The 20,554-nt window shown below is 40.6% G+C and overlaps 1 long non-coding RNA gene across 1 annotated transcript; it reads left to right on the plus strand.

Annotated features, from left to right (window-relative positions):
* The first annotated feature begins 10,910 nt into the window (after nt 1-10,910).
* Nucleotides 10,911-19,956, plus strand: LOC121109198. Its single transcript, XR_005861310.2, has 3 exons — nt 10,911-11,549; nt 11,702-11,795; nt 17,178-19,956. It is a non-coding gene; the product is annotated as an uncharacterized LOC121109198 (long non-coding RNA).
* The last annotated feature ends 598 nt before the right edge of the window (nt 19,957-20,554 follow it).

Here is a 20,554-nt window from a genome sequence, read left to right on the forward strand (position 1 = left end):
CATGTAATATCAGGTCATTTTATAAAAGAGCCCAAATGTAATTTGTTCGCCAGAAAGCAGCTATGTAATGGGGCAGCATATTTGTTAGTAGCTGGGTCAGACCTAGTGTGTTCAGTCATTGAAAGGGACATATGAACTGGTAGTCATCACACCATAATTCAGATTTAGGGCTGAAGTCTATGGTTCTGGCCTTTACATGTAAATGAGACAAGTATTGTATCTTCTTTATTACTCAGTACTAGATGACGAATAGAAGAACCTGTTTTGTGCTATCAAATCTTTAATGGCTTCTAAGTCTATTATCATCAACTACAGCTGTCAAATCAGTCATTCAAACTCTCATGGTGTCATAAGCATAATAAATATTAAACAGTTTTTCAGAGCAATTTTAATATGTTGTGTTCTTCAGCTAAAAAACTTTCTTGATGTAGTCAGTAATGCATGGGTATTACAGGTGGAAATGTTGTGGTGCTTGATAAGGATTAATGTGTTTGTTTATTATGTTGGAAATTAAGTCTTATTGGGCACCTTTACTGCTCTTGAAAAATCACTTCTCAAGGCTCATCCATAACTATGTATAATTTAGATGTCAAAATCTAAGCATGTCATTCTAGACTCCCCTTTTACAAAGAAAAATGCACTCTAGAGTGTGATTCTTATGACATGCTTGAAGCCAGGTTTGCACTGTATCTATCTGTCACACTAGGGATAAAATCCTGAGTCAGGTGTTGCAGACTATATAATATCCACATTGCTGTCACTCTTTTATGAAAACTCACCAAATCCACGTTAGGCCCAATGTTCTGTAGATCTTTTGTGATGCCTCCTAGAATAATGTTCTGCAGGGTAGTATTCAGTTCGAATTGACAAAAATTAGTAGAGGACTTATTTCATTGCATAAAAACTTACTGGTTGTGCTGTGTGAAAAAGTATGATATGGGAGTTGTTGGCCACTTAAGGGCATAAGGTATTATTATGGGACTACTTCAGATGCAGCATGCTGTACTGTCTGTATAAGGAGGACCTGCCAAAAACACCCAGTGCTCACCCCTGAAGTCTACCCCTATCCCAGAAAGGGTTGTGTTAGCTCCGGATGTGTCTGTTTCTCCAATGATTGTAAAGAGAGCCAGGAAAAATACAGACTTGTAGTTTCCTAAACTAAAACTAATGAATTTCTATGTATACACCAGAGAAAACCTATGACCTCTTGTCCCTTTAGGCTCTTTGTGTGATATTAAATAGGAGTGGAGCAGTCTAGGGCTTGATGGTGTGGAATGGATTCTGTCCATGCAGCTGAAGACAAGCTACTTTGCAGCAGATCTCTCACAGAAAGACATAGATGAAGCATTTCAAATCAGGAACAGGAATTAAGCAGTGTGGATTGCCAGTGTTTGAGCCGATTCTTTACAGAAATGTAGGCCTTCCTATAACAATTTCATCTCTACAGTATGTTCAGATGTGCAAGACTGTGATTCTTAGAAGACACAGTGGTAGAATTTGCCTTCTCTGGGTATCGTTGGAGATATCCTTCCTCCTAGAAAAGCCAGCCTCCTAGAAGAGCCAGCTATCACATACAACAGAAATTATTTCCACATCTGAAGGAATTCAAACTCACATCAGCCAGGAATGTATCTTAAACACCAGAATGTGGACTGGTCACAGGATAAATTTATATGGAGGATTTTAAAACTCTGTTCCTCACATACTGTGAAGTAATTTTATAAGAATGTTCTCTCTGGCTTTGTCTTCCATTGGCAGACATGCAGTGTAATCCTGGTGGCAGGCTATTATCTGTCTGAAAACTCCAGGTCTAATCTTATCTTGTAAACCATAGCCATAGTTTTACATAGTCATAGCTGGGTTTTCTTTCACAAAGGCATAGACAAAAACAAACAAACAAACAACAACAACAAAAACCAATCACAAAACAAAACCTTTGTTCAGCAAGATGTAAGCACATGTGTGTCTCCCACAGTATTCTCCTGGGGAAACTGGCTGCCTGTGGCCTGGACAGGTATACCCTTCTTTGGGTAAGGAACTGGCTCAAGGACCGCGCCCAGCAGGTAGTGGTTAATGGAGTTAAGTCCACCTGGCGACCCATAACAAGTGGTGTCCCCAGGGGTTGGTACTGGGGCCCATCTTGTTTAAAGTCTTTATGAGGGGACTGAGTGTACCCTGAGTAAGTTTGCAGATGACACCAAGTTGGGAGGTGGTGTCGATCTGCCTGAGGCTAAGGAGGCCCTTCAGAGGGATCTAGATATGCTGGATCACTGGGCTGAGGTGAATGGGATGAGGTTCCACAAGGCCAAGTGCCAGGTCCTGCACTTTGATCAAAATAACCCCATGCAGTATTATAGGCTTGGGGCTCAGTGGCTGGATGGTTGTGAAGAGGAAAGGGATCTCAGCTGAACACGAGCCAACAGTGTACCCAGGTGGCCAAGAGGGCCAATGCCATCATGGCCTGCTTTAAAAATAGTGTGGCCAGCAGGAGTAGGGAGGTAGTCATCCCCCTGTACTCAACACTGGTGAGACCGCACCTCCAGTACTGTGCTCAGATTTGGGTCCCTCATTACAAGACATTGAGGCCCTGGAACATGTCCAGAGAAGGGCAACAAAACTGGTGAGGGTTCTGGAGCACAGATCTTATGAGGAGCAGCTGAGGGAGCTGCGATTGTTTAGTCTGGAGGAGTCTCAGAGAAGACCTCATTGCACTCTACAAATTCCTGAAGGGAGGCTGTGATGAGGAGGGTTTTGGCCTCTTCTCACAGGCAGCAAACAGGACCTGAGGAAATGGCTGCAAGTTGTGCCAGAGGAGGTTTAGATTAGACATAAGGAAAAGCTTTTTCTCTCAGAGAGTGGTCAGACACGGAATGGCCTGCCCAGTGAGGTGGTGGAGTCTCCATCCCTGGCAATGTTCAAGAGGTGTCTGGACGAGGAGCTACGAGATATGGTTTAGTGGCTTATGGTAGTAATGGTGATGGGAGGACAGTTGGACTAGATGATCTCGTAGGTCCTTTCCAACCTTGTGATTCTATGATTCTATGATTCTATGTCCATGACAAAGCTTTACTGTATCTCTATGTCCATAACCTCTGTTGTTTCTAACTCCCCTTGCTACAGTGGTCAGAGAAACTGCTCCCACTTCTGATCTGGAAGTTACACCTTGATTCATCCTCTGTTCAGTGAATACACTATGCAGGTCTGTGCATATTGTTCCACCCTTCCAAGTGAATTAACAAAATCTTGAATAGACAACTTGCCTATCAATCACAGCTGTCTCTGAGGACTGCTTTGAGTGGTGTTTCAGCAAAGCTGTTAGATGAGTATGCATACTGATCAGTCCTCCAACAAGGCCTATCTCCTCTGCCTGAGCAATGATCTGTATTTCATCTGAGAAGACAGTAAGAACACATATCTGTTTGCAAGAGAGAATACTAGGTTATGAAGCCCTAGTAGATTAAACATATTTTCTGGGTGATAAGTGAGAGCCACCCTGTTCTCATTTTTCTCTTCCCCATGAGTTTAAGCAGTTCAGAGGGACTGAATTCCTTTCACTGCTTCCTTTCTGTCATTATAAGAGGAATCCATTTACCTAAAATGAGGTTTCAGATTTTGCAGTGGAAACCAAGTGTTTAATTTTTAGTTATTGCCGTGATCCATACTGTAACACTAAAGTCCTTTTGCTTAGCTCAGGGCTTGAATTATATCTTTTTCCTAGCAATTTCATTCATATTGTTACAAATTTTGAATCCACCCGAGTCGAACAATGGAAACTTTATGTATAAACCATGTGTGCTAAAGCTAGTTATGAAATACCATTGCTGACTATTCCACATTATACCTTGAGACCCTGGATGTCCAGCACCCAAATCATCTGCTTAATCAGTTCATTTAATAAGTGTGTATGCTACTGTGAATAGATTTCTTCTTGCTACGGAGAACAGGGATGCACAAGCAGATCAGAGCAGAAGGAAAAACCTCTGGAGGCAGTTAGTGTGGCTGAACTGACATGCAAAGTTTCCTTCAAATGTTACAAGTAAACATATGGATATTATAAATACAGCATCTCTGGATGCTGTGGTCTTGAACACAGTACCACACGCAACATCTTTATGGGGAGAGAATTGCCATTAAATATAATAGTATCAAGAGACTTTCTGAGATTTCGGAGATTTGCAAGTTTATAAGTATAGAAGAGTTTTATATTATAACTTCATAAACTTAAAAAACAAGGTAGATGAAAATAGTAATGCCTTCAAAAATAATTTGAGAAATACAAATTATAGTCAACAGCACCTGCTCCTTTTTAAGCATAATTTTCAAAAAATAATACTGCTGCTTAATTTAGGACTAGAAACCCCCCATACTGACAAAATATCCCAATAGTGTACATCAAATTCTTCTTACACATATCTGTTACAAATCCCCTTTAAAAACATCATTTAAGAGTCTTTGTATACATCTGTATTCCATAAGCGAGATTCAGATGCACCCAGATTTTAGACTAGAGATTGAGCATCTTTGCTGATGATGTGCGTAGTGCACCCTCAGCAACTCTGCTAATGACACCAAGCTGAGTAATGTGGTCAGTACGCTGGAAGGTAGGAATGTCTTTCAGAGGGACCTGGTCAGGCTGGAGAGGTGTGCCTGTGTGAACCTCACAAAGTTTAGCAAGGCCAAGTGCAAGTTCCTGCATGTGGGTCAGGGCAATCCCAAACATAAATGCAGACAGGAAAGAGAATGTACTGAGAACATCCCCAAGAAGAAGGACTTGGGAGTGCTGGTGGATGAAAAACTCAGTGTGAGTTGACAATGCAAGCATGCAGCACAGAAAGCCAATCATATACTGGGCTGCATCAAAAGAAGCATGGCCAGGAGACAGAGTGAGGTGACTTTCCCCCTCTGCTCTGCTGTCTTGAGAATCCACCTGCAGTACTGCATCCAGGCCTGGGACACCCTGTTGGAGTGAGTCTAGAGGAGGCCACTAGGATGATCAGAGGGCTGGAGCATCTCTCCTTTGAAGACAGATTAAAAGAGTTCAGTTAGTTTAGTGTAGAGAAAGCTCTGACAAGAACTTATGGTGATCTTCCAGTGCTTAAAGGGAGGCTACAGAAAAGATGGGGAGAGACTCTTTATCAAGGAATGTAGTGAGAAGGCAAGGGGTAATGGCTTCAAAATAGAAGATAATAGGTTTAGATTAGACATTAAGAAGAAATTCTTCAGTTTGAGAGTTCTGAGGCACTGGAACAGGCTACCCAGAGAAACAGAATGCCCCATCTCGGTAAATGTTCAAGGCCAGCCTGCATGGGGCTTTGAGCAACCTGGCCTAGTGGGAGGTGTCCCTGCCCATGGCAGGGATGTTGAAACATAATGGTCTTTAAGGTACCTTCCACGCTTACCTACTCTACACCCCTGTGTTTCTATGATCCTCATGTAATCCCAGTGTCACTTTATCTTGAATATATATATATTCGTGCAAATAGAATTTATGGAGTGACAAAGACTATTCAACTGAAGCTGGCATTGTGCATATAGTTGCCTTTCCCTACTTCATTCTTCTCTTTTGTCTACTTCAGGAATGCTACCTTTAATCATGTAAATGAGAATGGCTTTACCCATACAGACTATTATTGATGAATAATATGAGCAGATATAATCCACCTTTCAACCCACCCCTTTACCAAGTTACATGAGTTCAGTGGCAGCAGGGGTTCCAGATAGACTTTAAATGCAGCATCAATGCGTCCTGACCTCAGCTACATGTGTTAATCCACTTCTCAGTCTCACTTACACTTGAAGAAACTTTGGGATTACTCCTTTGGCAGTGTTGTGCTCTAGGTGAACAGCAATGACTCTGTTAAGGCTAAATTTCACCTCTCATGTGTTCTTCAAATGTAAATATCTCATCTACTTAACCATATAATTAATTTTTGAAGACTTTACACTTGCAGCCAGAGGCACATGATCCAATAAAAAGGTAAGTAAATATCGCAGAGGTCAATTACTGACCAATACTTGTATCCAGATACAAGGCATACCAGGATATTTTTATAGTCTCTCAGATGAAAAGAATTAACCTAGCAACCTCTAGATGGCTGATGTTTTAAAGCAAGCCTCACTGATCTGTCACAAAACTATCTGTGAGAAGGATGGGAATATTTTCTGCACAGAAGGTCCTGCCAATATTGATTGCTTGTTTTTCCCTTTGCAAGAAATGAATGCTCAGACTCTCTGTGTTTTTTAAACAGTTTAACAAATCTATAAACTCAGAGTATTGATACTGTACGAATCTTAGCATTTTACCTCCTTTACTTCAAAATAATCTTGTATTCTAAGAGCTTGTAGTCCATGTCTAAATTAGCAGAAATTAAAACAGCACTCAAGTTACACTCCAATTTACTGTAACAATGAGAGGTTTTAAGTCTCTTCCAGTGCTAAGACTCTGTATCTGTACAAAGACTGAACAATCACAATCGTCTGCTGCAATGATTGGAGCCAAGCTCTGCTCTAACACACAAAAGCTCAAATCCTTTACACCTCCTTTCCCAAGGCCACACTCCTCGTTAAGATGTATCTGGTGTCATTTTTCCCTAGATATATTAACTTATGTTTCTTCCAAGCTGAATGTTATTTTGCTATTTTCAGCCTTATTTTCTAATCTTAAGTCTCTGTCTTTTATCACTATCTTCACTGGTATTAAGGTACAATTGAAAGAACTCATCCAAACATGAAATTGGCTGTAAAAAGAAAAGCTAGGTATCTTTATGGTCTCATGTGGTTTACTGGAATCATACAACATTCACAAAAAACAAGGAAAAATTCTAGGAATATCTTCAGAAGATAGTATCTCCTCCTTTCCTAGGTAATGGGCTTTCTTCTTACCTTCAGAAATTGTGGTTCATTAATATTTTTAAGGTATCTTCCAGTCACCATAAGTGCTTTACTCCACTCTCTTTCCAAATCTTCCAGATGAGGAAGCAGAAATAGCATCCCCAAATGGGATTCGGATAGCTACCATGACAGAGGTCTGACTGCTGCCGGTACAAAAGGATCAGAAGAAGCAGAAGAGCAACAGCAGTGGGAACCCCATTACCTGGTTGTGCTGAAGCAGAACTAACCCTGGCCTCTGCCTAGTGTCAAGGGAGCTTGAGCAGCACTGATCTGCACAAGACCCCATGACACAGTCATAGGTGAGGCTCTGCCCCACTGTCCTGACCACTGCAGGTCACTGCCCACATGGGTGTGGGACTTCCTGGGCTGCCCAAGGGGCAGATGTGTACAGTGAGGTATCTATTATGAAATGTCTTCTAGGGGACTGTGGCAACGTGTAAGACTTATTATCAGGATGATTAAGGGAAGGCTGAGAAGTGGGAATAGGGAGGAACCAAGGTAGTCTGGGGAAGAGTAAGTGTGAGAAAACAGGAAAAGGGAGCTAAAATGTTCTGATAGGTGGCTTGTTAACACACTTTTCTGAACATACCCTGCATCCAGTTGCAGCACTCTGGTCTGACTTCCAATGAAACTTCTTTATATTCATGGGTGGGGGGTTGTTGTTTGATGTGTTCGTGTGTGGGAATTCTAAATGCCAGCAGAAGGGTGGTTTCCCAGGGGACTTCAACCTTTGATTTGAGTGTAAGTACATATAATTCATACACTGATTTCAAGGCAGATCTATAGCAGGGAGAGTAAGGTGTCTAGGGTCCAACCACCAGACGGATTACAGTCCTGGGGTCTATATACTGGCGGACCCAAGAGTTTGAAAGCCTATCACTGGGAGACCTTTGTTTTATACTAGACAAGGGAGAGATCACAGCATGGTGTAGTGAGAGGACATATGAGTAGCAATAGTGGGAGTGAGCCTTGACATTGACAGAAGCCAGCAACTGGAGGCAAGTCTAGGGGTCTTCCAGTAGACCTCCCTCCTGATCAGCAGAAGAGGAAGAGGATGAGGCCTCCTCTATATATGTTCTGTCCATGCTTTTTTTCTGTATAGCTAGCCAATCATTATTGTTTTTGGCATATCTGCACATCTGCCTACTGGGGTACATGTCCAGCCAGAGCTGCGCTTACCTCACAGCTCTCAGAATACTGAGTTCATCAATTTCCAACAAAATGCTAGTGCTGTCTCTAGATGAGCATGGTCTTGACGACCTCCACTAATTCAGTAACCAAACCTTCCATACATACCGTATCCTGGCGACTGAACTATGTTCTGCTTTCACTTCTATTAGTATGAGGAAGTGTGTCCTACAGACTTACTAAGATGATTAGCTTCCACTGATCACATTAGAGCTAGACAGATCTCTGGGCTACTGAAGTATGATTACAAAGGTGATTGATGCGAAGCGGCTCCCTTTGCAAAACTAAGTACCAATGCAGTTACTACTGTAAATAGTAAATCTAGGATTTAGAGAGAAATAGATTTAAGGCATATTTATTTATTTATTTATTTGAGAACTGTAGCTGACAATTCAGCTAAATCTATATTTTAAAACACTCTGCTAAGACCCCAAACCAGGCAGGGTGCAAGTGCCAGTGCTCTTTCTGTCACAGTGAGATGTAATATAATATCCTTTCTAGATTTACCTGTCCTTCCATTTGTCATTCAATGCTCCTGTTGCCATAGAAGTCAAGGGAAGTTGTGCCATCTAATTGATCTGCAATGTTTGGAAACTGTCCAACAATGAACTATCTAGAAACCTTTTGCTTACTAGGAGGATAGCATTTGTTCTTTGTTCCTTGTCTTAGAACTGTTTCTGTTACTGTCCTCTCAGAAATGATGGAACAGGATTTCAGGATTTCTGAGGAAGAAATTATGCTTTTCTTTGAATAGCTGCTTCTAAGAGGTGTTTTATCTCTAGCAGGAGGAGGGTCACATCTAATCCAAACTGCTCCAGTGTCATCCTATAATTAACAGTTGAAATGGTATTTCCTGTCTTCTTAAGCTTCAGCTCTTTCAGTTTGTTCAGTTCAGTCCCTGCTTTCTCACCATCTCCCAGTGGATCCACCCTTATGACAAGCATAATCAGTAGAATTCCTCCCTGAGTTCTATGTTGGCATCCACTGTAATCGGTGAGTAAGAAGTGACCCTGTAACTTGCAAACCACAACCATGTCAATTGCTTGTTCAGGAAGGAAAGATGGAAGGAGTAAGGTGAATAGTGACTGGAGTTCTGTCATATGTGGTTCAGAAAAATACGGTAAATTTTCTCTGTACAATGAAGTGAACAATGGTCAGAAAGCGAGGCTGACTGCTAAACCCACCAACCTGTTGCTCAATTATGCTGCCTTTGTTCTTTTTTTGAACTGCTTAGATGAGATCGCACTAATGCCAGCACAGCCAAAACAACAAGGTTTATTGTTTTTTCATCTGCACCGGTATAAATAAAATCTTATTCCATCACTGTGAAAGTACAGCAAATCCAATTAGATATTTTTTTCTTCTTAAAATGTTCAGATAGAGTTATAGACTCATAGAATCACAGAACAGCTTGGGTTGGAAGGGACCTTTATGATCATCTTGTTCCAACCCCCCTGCTATAGGCAGGGACACCACTGCCCAGGCCAGGTTTTCCTGCTTTTGTTTGTTTGTTTGTTTTCCTGGAAGATTTTCAAGATTATAATAGCTGAAATGAGACAACTAGTTGAGAATTCTTTAGTTTTGTAAGAGGGTCTTGACTTCTCTAGGATGGATCTCATCTCTAATTTAAGTTCTGCCTTTAATTACTTTTTGTTTAAATATGATGAGGCAGATGTATGCACACATTAAATTCGTTCACATTCTAGGCAGTATAGATTCTTCTACAAGGCAAGCTGTGTAGCAGGAGGATCTCTGGTCTTAATTGCATGTCAAATAGTCCTTATTTCTCCTTAAAAGAATCCCTGATGTTTACAAATGATGTTCTTTGTAATCATCTATATTCATCTGCAACTGGAAAGATGAAACAGAATGTTCTCTTAAAATACAGATGGGAATTTTGTTTGCCAAAATGTCGATCAGGAATACTTTCTAAAATTCTGATGGAAAATACCATTCAGTAACAAAGAGATTGCCTTGAAATATTTCTTGTAAATTCTGCAGCATTTTGATAGATATGTACATCTGAAATGTCCTAATTACATATTTACTAAAAGTTTTCAGGTTGCATTTAGGTTGATTAACATGAATCAGCAGTATAGAATAATAGAGCCTTGCCTCTACAAAAATAGCAACATTAATAATACTTCTCTCCTGTTATCTTTATTCAGCTAGTTTATATTGATCAGAATTGCCTATAGTAATTTGGAGTTCTTCATGTAATTTAAGCACTGAGAAACATTTTCTAATATCTAAGGAAGCCTAAGATAGTGCAACTAGCTTACTGAGAAGCAAGAGGAGTTTGTAAGAACAGAATATCTCTCTGAAAGTAATGTCTTGTTTTTATTTTTATGGAAAGTAAAACAGATTCAAGGAGTGCAATGGCAATATTTGATAGAGCAAATTCTCAGCGACAAGACACTTCTTTCAAAATAGTGAGCACCTTTAGCTATGCATTTTCACCAATGATGAACAACAGCCTGTATGCTGCGCTCATCAAAATCTGCACCAGTGGAGGTGACCTACTGCTCCACAGCTGCTGTGACAATATCACTGCTAGGCAAATGTTGCTCATGCAGTCCACCTTTCATAGGCTCAAACACATGTAAGTCAGAAGGTGCCAAATCCAAACCATACTGTGGGTATGGTAAGATGGTCCAGTCACGACTAGCAATGCACTCCAGTCTTCAAACTGGTATGGGGCCTGGCATTATTGCGTTGCAAGAGGAAGGTTGTCTTCTCTGGCCTGGCTCTGGAAGTTTGAACCTTCAGCTTAGTGCCGCAATGTAGAAGTTGGAGTTGATGATTGGTCTGGGTTCCAGGAAATTCAGAAACACCACCCCTTTCCTATCCCAAAAGACAGTGCATAGCATTTTACCCACTGATGGCTGTGCCTTGAATTTTTTATTTGATACAGAATTCACATGATGCCACTCTATGGACTACCATTTTGACTCCATCTCAAAATGATGACGTCATATCTTATCACTGGTAACGACGCGATCCAGGAAACTGTCACCTTCAGCTTCCTACTGGTTCAATAGGCCCTGAAAAACTTGCATACAATCTTCTTTCTGATCCTGTGCGATCATTTGTGGACCTACCTGACACAAACCTTGCAATATTCTAACAATGTCACCATCATTCTCAATGTATTGAAGCTGATAATTTCTTCATAGTGACTGGTATGATGCCATTGTTCTGGACATAGGAAGAAAATAATGTTGATTACACACTGATGTTTTAGTTGCTGCAGAGAAGAGCTTACACTATGCAAAGTGCTATCTGTCTTCTCACACTGCCCTGCAGTCCAGGAGCTTTGAGTGCTCAAAAAGCCGGGAGGGGACAGAACCAGGACAGCTGGCCCCAGCTGGACAAAATAATATCCCATACCGTATGGTGTCACAGTGAATTACACAATTCAGGGAGTTGGTTAGCTGCTCAGGGAGTGGCTGAGCATCAGTTGACAAGTGGTAAGCAATTGCATTCTACATTACTTGTTTTGTATATACATATTATTTTTTATTATTACTGTTGTTATTTCCCTTCCTTTTCTGCTCTGTGAAACTGTTTTTATCCCAGCCACGTTTTACCTTTCTTTATCTGATTCTCTTCTTCATCCCAGTGAATGGTTGTGTGGTCTGAGCTGCCTGCTGGGTTGAACCGCAAAATCATGTTGAATATAACCACCAGGTCTGAGATTCACATGACTGCCTAAGGTAAGCAGACAGTTAACTGGGAGAATAGAAACTTCATGGCATCATTCATTAGACCTTTTTTAAAACACACTGGATTTGAAATGGTTTTTATGGATGGACCATAATAGCTTTTTAATGAGTAAAGCACTCATTGGATAAAGAATGGGCTGGATTGTTGCACTCAGAGAGTTGAGGTCAATGTCCAAGTGGAGATTGGTGTCGAGTGGCATTCCTCAGAGATTGGTGCTGCAGTCAGTGTCATTTAACATCTTTGTAGGCAACATGAACAGTGAGATTGAGTGCACTCTCAGCAGGTTTGCAGACAACATCAGGCTGAGTGGTGCAGTTGACATGCTAGGGGGAAAGGATGCCATTCAGAGGGACCTTGACAGGCTTGAGAAGTGGGCCCATGCCAACCTCATGAAGTTCAACAAGACCACATGCATGGTTTTGTACCTGGGTCAGGGCAACGCCAAGCACAGATACAAATTGAACAGAGAATGTCTTGAGAGCAGCCCTGAGGAGAAGGATTTGGGAGTGTTGGTTGATGGAAGACTCAACATGAGCAGCCAATGTATGCTTGCAGCCCAGAAGGCCAACAGTATCCTGGGTTGTATCAAGAGGACCATGATCAAGGGAGGAGATTCTGCCCCTCTACTCTGCTCTCATGGGACTCCACCTGAAGTACTGTGTCCAGTTCTGGGGTCTCCAATACAAGAAGGACATCAAGCTGCAGGAGCAGGTTCAGAGGAGGGCAAAGCAGATGACCAGAGGGCTGGAGCACCTCCCCTATGAGGACAGGCTGAGACAGACAGGGCTTTTCAGCCTGGAGAAGAGAAGGCTCTGGAGGGACCTTATAGTGACCCTCCAGTACCTGAAAGGGGCCTACAGGAAAGCTGGGGTGGGACTTTTTATAAGGGCATGTAGTGACAGGATGAGGGGAAATAGTTTTAAACTGGGAAAGGATAGATTTGCACTAAATATCAGGAAGAAATTATTTACTGTGAGGATAGTGAGACAGTGAAACAAGTTGCCCAGAGAAGTTGTGGATACCCCCTCTCTGTAGGTATTCAAAGCCAGGCTGGATGGGGCTTTCAGCAACCTGATCTAGGGGGAGGTGTCTCTGCCTATAGAAGGGGTTGGAACTAGAAAATCTTAAAGGTCCCTTCCAACCCAAATTATTCTATGATTTTATGATATATGAATTACCTGGTGTTTCAAAAAGCACATCTTGCACAGAGCAGCACAGAGGAACAGTAACATGTGGAGGAGCCACAAGAACTTAACTAGAGAAAATGAAACAATCTGACATGACTAATCAGAGAACCATCATAGGACAGACATCAGTTTGATAGTCCAAAGATAACACCAGTCAGAGAGTCAATGGGACATGCTCTCCAAATGTCCTTACAGACTGAGGGAGCTACTGCCTACATGGGTGTGGGGCACATTACATCACTGGTGTCCAACCTTTTGCCTTGCCAGGGCCATACTGAGCAAACAGGACTTGTCTAGAGCTGCATATAAAATATATCATAAGGTTAATGTATATAATTAACAAAACTTATTTACTGTATTTTTTATTAAAACATAAAAAAGAGAGCAACAGAAGCATAAAACTAGGGGGATGTTTGACCTTGTTTTGTGAAACTAGAGAAACGGGATGGTTTGATGGCAGTTGTTGCCATTCCTATTGAGTTCTCAAGGTGTTTGTCAGAGATTTTTGATGAAGTGTTACTCTTCTTGTGCTTCATCCTTGACAATGATTTTTCTCAGATGTATGTACTGCCAAAAAGCAATGACATGAATAAGATATGACTGTGAAATGAGGTATATTTTTCTCTGGAAAGATAGGTCTTAGAAAAGTCAGGAGGCATTACCAAATTTTTCTTTTTTTTTTTAAATGTCTGATTGCAACTCTCTTCATTCCATTCAAAAACTCACAGATAATGTATTTATGTTAACTGAAAATGGAGTCACAAATAAACAAAAAGAAAGATGATTTTTTCTGGAAAGCTTGAAACTTATTCACAAATTCGTTTACCAAAGCAGAAAGCGGGGCTGCATATTTTTCACTGTACACAAAATTGTGTTTAGCCAATGCATCAAAATGCATAGTGTCATTTGCCATAACTTGAGCTTGCTGTAACTTAATTTTCCTTTCAAACTCTGTTATGGTTGGAAACGAAGCACGGATAAGTTGATTTTCACCTTGAAGATGCATATTTAACTCATTCAAATGAGTTGGTCAAATCTACCAAAAATGTTTGATCTGCGACCTATTTTTAATCTTCGTGTTCTAACACAAATTTTCCTCTTGATTTCACTTTGCAAATCATAAAGTTTTTTTATCATTTTAACCCAATTTAGCCACCTTCCTTCAGAAAAGCAAATGATGACCCCAGAATCAGCATCCATACTTTAAAGAGCCTCTTAGAATTGCTGATGATTCAGTCCCTTGGACTTTACAAAACTCACAGCTTTGGTGACAATTCGCATGACATAAAAAATTTTTAAAGCTTTTGAACATTTTTTTTTTTTACGCCCAAAGCAGTGATATTTCATCAAACATGACTTGCAGGTGGTAATTGCACCATCTTCTATTAATTTTATAAGTCTTTTTTACCAACCATCATCAAGGCACCATCAGTAGTTACACCAGATATGTCGACAAAGGTTAAAGAAAATCACATTAATGTGTTTTTTTACTGCTTCAAACAAATCAAGAGACTTATTATGTTTTTTAATGACATCAAAGCCATTCAGTGACATTTTATTTGTTATTGATACTTCTAATGAAAATGGCAATTTGAACCATATCTGCTGCACCAATACTTTCATCTATTGCCAAAGCATAAAATATGAAATTAGCATTTTCCTATTTCTTCAGTTCATATAGCTACACCATGGTGAGACAAACTGATTTTAGAAAAATCTTTTTTTTTTTTTTTTTATCAGGACACATTGTATATGCCATGCTTTCCAGACATTGACTAATAAACTCACCATCAGTTAGTAGGTTTGATTTTCTTTGCAATTAGATTTGCTACCATGTAATTAGGCTTTGTAACAGAGTTCTTTTGAGTTTTAATTTTTTTTATATAATATTTTGTTGAGGTGACAAACTTTTTTTCCGTTTCCCTATTTCATCTTTACAAAGCATTCCTTGAAATGCATAAAATTGGGCAGCATGTTTCTGCATATTGAGTCTTTTCAAATTGTAATCTTTGAATACTGACATTATTTGCTTGTAAACTGAGCATAGTGCCATGCTATTTGTCAGCACTGCACTGTATCTCCCATGTCCCGAGGCTGGCACAGGTCGTTTGGTCCATCATTCCCCTGCTACCACGATGACCCGACAGCAGGGAGCAGGCCTTGTGCCAGGATGAATGTGGCTCATGAGCTGCAAGTTGGACATGCCTGTATTGTAGGATGGAGGGGAAATATATCCTGGGATTATACAAGTCTTAATACGGGATGATTAAGAGAAAAATAAAAATTTGAGAAATCAAGGGAACCTGATGAGGTTCAACAAAAGCAAGTGTAGAGCCTTGCCCTTGGGGAGGAGTAACCACATGCATCAGTACAAGTTAGGGGATGACCTGCTGGAAATGAGCTCTGCAGAGAAGGATCTAGGTGTCCTGGTGGACAACAGGTTGACCATGAGCCAGCAGTGTGCCCTTGTGGCCAAGAAGGCCAGTGAGATTCTGGGGTGCATTAAAAAGAATGTGGCATGGCCAGCAGGTGTGGTGAAAGTGACCCTTCCCCTCCTCTCTGCCCTGATGAGGCCACATCTGGAGTACTGTGTCCAATTCTGGACGCCTTAGTTCAGAAAAGACAGGGATCTCCTCAAAAAGAGTCCGGAGGAGGGTGGCAAAGATTATGAGGGGCCTGGAGCATCTCCCTTGTGAGGAAAGACTGAGAAACCTGGGGCTGTTCAGCCTGGAGAAGAAAAGACTGAGAGAAGATCTCATCACTATTTATAAATATCTAAAGTGTGAGAGTCAAGTAGATGAGGGCTGACTCTTGCCTGTGGTGAGCAGCAATAGAACAAGGAGGAATGGGATGGAACAGGAACACAGGAAGTTCCACACTAACACAAGGAAGAACTTCTTTACTATCACAATGATAGCGCACTGGAACAGGCTGCACGGGGAGGCTGCCTAGTCTCTTTCACTGTAGATATTAAAGACCTGTCCAGATGTCTACCTGTGCAACCTGCTACAGGGAACCTGCTTTAGCAGGGGTTTGGACTTGATGACCTCCAGAAGTCCCTTCCAGCTCCTACAGTTCTGCAATTCTGTGAGGGATCAAAGAGCAGGAAGACAAGATGAGTAAAGGAATAAAAGGGGTTGGCCATATCCAAACAAGTTGCTGATCAATTCACTTCTCCAGCTACTTTTACTGCCCTTGCCTGGCCACCACCATCTGCCCTTGTCTTCTCACTTAAATCCATTTGGAACTATTTTTCTGGACAAGAGGACTCTGTGTGCAAGTGTGTGTTTGGCAGTGTGGGACACCAGCTATCTCAGGATGCTTGCATGTCTGTAGTGCCATGAACTGGGGAGAGTAGGGTGCATGCATATTAGCGGGTGTAAGCCAGTGTGTGAAGGTACAGTGAGTGTCTACATTTGGTCTGAGAAGTGCCCTTCCAAGAGCTCTGAAGAGTGAACAGGTAGTGCACAGTGCTGTATATGTATATGCCCATCATTACCTCTCGTATAGCTTAAAGGAGCCAATTTCTGAAGAGTTTAAATGCAACACCCGGTGCATAAGCACACCTCTTCCAAAACCACCAGCCCACTGACATTGGCAAAGAGTGGCTGGGAAGAAATCGCTGCATCAGGAACACACAGGTTGGCCACAGAGGTCATGTAAAGCACTGTTCTCAGTTCTGATGAATAGTGCTTCTGAATTAAAGAAAAGTGAAGGCTTACAAAGGCTTCCAGGCTGAAGTACCATTTCCAGATGCACAAACAATTTTCACCCAGTGAGACGTATGTGTCCTTTTATATGCAAAATGCCATGAAGAAATAACACAGGCAGAGTATGTGCAGCCCCTGGGATCCCTTCCAGCATGTGTGCTCTGTTATTTCTGTAAGCCAAAAGGCATTACCTTTCTGATCTATGCCATACTGATTTTGCTCTAGGCTGTTAACTCTCAAGTCCCCTGAACATCAGAAAATTCTGGTCATTGTATCACACAAATGTAACCTATTTATTTCTAAAAGCTTGGGGCTAGGTGCTGAACAACACCACGGTGAATTTATAACAGTCCACTGAAGTTAGAGAACGGAGTTTCATTTAAGTTAATGTAAATGTAATTGGAAACTTGCGGAGATTTCTGTTCACAGAATGTGTTGTCTTCACACCAGTTTTCTATCCATTTCTTTGTTTTAGGCATGTGATGAACCAATAATTAGAATGTGAAATGATCACATAAAGATTACTGATTGCCAGCTGATTATTCTGAAACACTCCTATTACAGTCAGCAAGAAAAATTATCCTGCTATGTAACTCAGAAACAATGCCTCTGCTCACAGCAGAAGGGAAAGTATATTGGAGTAGGAATTCTTTGGGAGTTCTCGTGGAAATGCTCAATATTGCAAGTAAACTATTTATTACATAATTTTTCATTTATGGACACTAAGTATCTGTCATATAATGGAAACCCTTGTGGCAAAATTAGCTTGTAACCTGACCTTTCACTTTTACTTTTTTTTTTTCTTCAGCTTGACCTACTCACAGCCTCAGGATCACTATATGAATACACACAATTCTAAAAATCCCTTGACATTACAAGCGTGTTCTCTAAATAATATATTTTTGCATGAATAACTCATGGCTGTACAGGCTTGCATAGACCTTTACCTTGCAGACCAAAAATAATAATAGTAATAGTAAAATTAAAAGCAAATACTGTAAGAAAGAAAATAAAAGAAGAAGGATCTGTGGTATTTAAAATGTTATCTATTTATAGAATATGTATGGGAATAGAAGTAAGGATTGGCTGATGAGAGTTTTGACAATACTGAGCAGAAAAGGCAGATGACTAGGAAGAGTGTATTACAGCACCCTGGTGTATGAATTAGGAATGGTGGATATGCAGCATGGATGGTGAAAACTGGTGCTGTCTTTAATCTTTGTATTGTACTGTCTTGGTCAACTCTGAGCCATCAATTTGATTCCTTTTGAAAAATGCCTCTTTTCTATTAAGCATGTGGTAATTCCTGGAGGCAACAGGAAACGTTACATACATGAAGAACAGCCTGTGCTTAAATCTTGGAATTTTCTTGGAAATTATCAGCTAGCATACTACGTTTACTTAAGTAGAAGCTGTAGCCTTCTCTCTCCAACTTAACTACTTCCTTCTACCTTCTTTTTCATTTTGTTTTGTTTTGTTTTGTTTTAACCTTCAAATACACAGACCATACCACAAGGATATTTTATTGTCAATTATTTGTTGCTTTTTTTTTTTTCTTTAAATTGTTGCTGGTAGAGGACATGTCCCTTTATTTTGCATATATTCGTATGATATATACGAATATATATACAAATGTGACATGTGGCTCTCTGTTTTCCTTCTGTAGTTTCATCAAGGCATCAGGAACTTCAACCCATTTTCTGGCTTTTCTGACCTTCTCTGATTGATACTGTGTGACTGATAATGCAGTGCAAAGAAACAAAGAAACAGAAAAATGTCCTGTGATGCAAACATTTAAGTAGGTAACGATGCTACAGATGCAGCTTCTGCTATGCTGCCTATATTCTGACACCTCAGAATCCTACTTCTGCACTTCTTTTGGACATAAGCAGACAATTTCTGATTCTAATTGGTACATAAATACATGTCCCTATGATTTCATTAAGCTTGTCACAAGTAAATTGAGATAGAAAATATTTGTTTAGCCAAATACATTTCAATTTAGACCTTATTTGCTGATGCCTATGGGAGTTAAGCAAGTAAAGGGAAACAGATATAACGAAATGCAGGAAGCAATCAGTGACATCAAAGAAAAGCCATCTGGAACCTTCAAACTTTCATGTGCACATCCAGCTCCACAAGTCTCTTTTAACACATTCTCAGTAGAGAATGTCAAGCTTTTGGACTCACAGATAAATGACATGACAGAACATAACCTCTGCTTCTGAAATATTCTGCCCGTTCATTAAAAGGAACCTCCTGAAGTTGGAGCAGAGCATAGGAAGGAAATAAATGGGTAGAAAGACATGATATGAAGAAAAAGAACAATCAAATTTATTTGTTTGCATTTTGAATGTATAACGCTCTGCATTTCTGATTAGCCATTGTTCAGACAGCTTACTGTTATTTTGTACTGATTCCTTTAAAGACCAAAATTAAAATTGGGCAAAAATCAAAAAAGCACTTATGATCAGTTGAGTAGGTGACCTTATTTTCCTGACTCCTCTTTTTCCATACTCCTCTTTCTAGTTCATTAAAGTTCAAAGACTATAGGAAAAAAGAGTCCGTCAGTAATTGTGGCTCGCATTTTCTTTCCTGAGCAAGGTGGTATCGGGAGTTATGTTACAGAGCTCACTGTTCCCACATCAGCTCTGCAATTGGACTCTCATCTTGTAAGAAGGAATAGAAGACAGACGAGTGCTGTACCAGAAACGGTTCAGATGAAGATCAACAGGATATTTTTAAACCGTTGTGGTTTCTCTTTATTTAATATGCTAAATTAAATATCTATCCACAACAAATCTCCCAAGGCATGAGTGCTTCCTTTTCTAAATGTGTGATACATTACATCTCTTGTGTGATGTCTTCATCTCTGAAAGTGGAGGGAGATGTCTGAGTAGGTTTGAGCACACTGGGCAGTAAGACACTACCAGCAGTCAGGAGAAACGATAAGAAATTAGGAAGATTATTGCTGAAGTCTATATTTAGCAGTGAGGATCTTATCTCTTAAGGCTCCTTCTGGCACCAAGGGAGAGGTTTCTTTCAGGGACAGCTCTCAGCAGGAGCCCAACTGGTAAGCTGTGAGCAGCCCCCCAGGCACTCAGTGAGGAGCAGCTCACTGGAGAGCCACCACCTGTGAGCAGTTTTCCTTACAGGACTCAGCTCGCTCAGGTGAGCTCACACATCCCTCTCCTGCACTAAAAGGGACGATCAGAGAACAGAAGGGCCGTATGTTACAGATTTCTCTGTCAGTAGGACTGTAATACACCTTCAAATATAACTTAATTTGTTAACTCAAAACACTGCCTTTGAACATGATTACATGTTAATTTTACTACGTAATCCACTAAATTTGGATAATTAAATGTACTTATAAACTTTATTCCTTATTTTGAATTATTACTATGATTTAATTTTAATTCCTTTTCCATGGCTAATCTCCTCATGTTTTGAATTATCAGTACCCTCAAACCTCCTTTCTACTCACTAAGTCTGAATTAATACAGTTGTGCCTCCCTGTCCATGCAAAACATCAAATTCCCAATTTCTCTTTATTCATTTTTTCCTCCCTCCACCACACACATTCAAATAAACAAGAAAGAAAGCTGCATTCAAGCAGAATCCAGACTGCTGTGATGGCAGCAGTGACAGTGACAAATTATGAGCGGTGTTTTGGCTGCATGTCCCAACTTGCCAAAGATGCACCAGCTGAACTGTGCTCCTGACAGCTGCCATGGCCTGAAAAGGTGAGAAACCACCAACTCAGTAACAGGGCACTTCAGATCTGATTAGTTCTGCAGTGTTGGTTCTTGATTATGCCCATTTTTGGCTGGCTGAGCTAGGAAAATCACA

The sequence above is a fragment of the Gallus gallus genome, chromosome 1, assembly GCF_016699485.2.
Source record: "Gallus gallus isolate bGalGal1 chromosome 1, bGalGal1.mat.broiler.GRCg7b, whole genome shotgun sequence".
Taxonomy (NCBI): domain Eukaryota; kingdom Metazoa; phylum Chordata; class Aves; order Galliformes; family Phasianidae; genus Gallus; species Gallus gallus.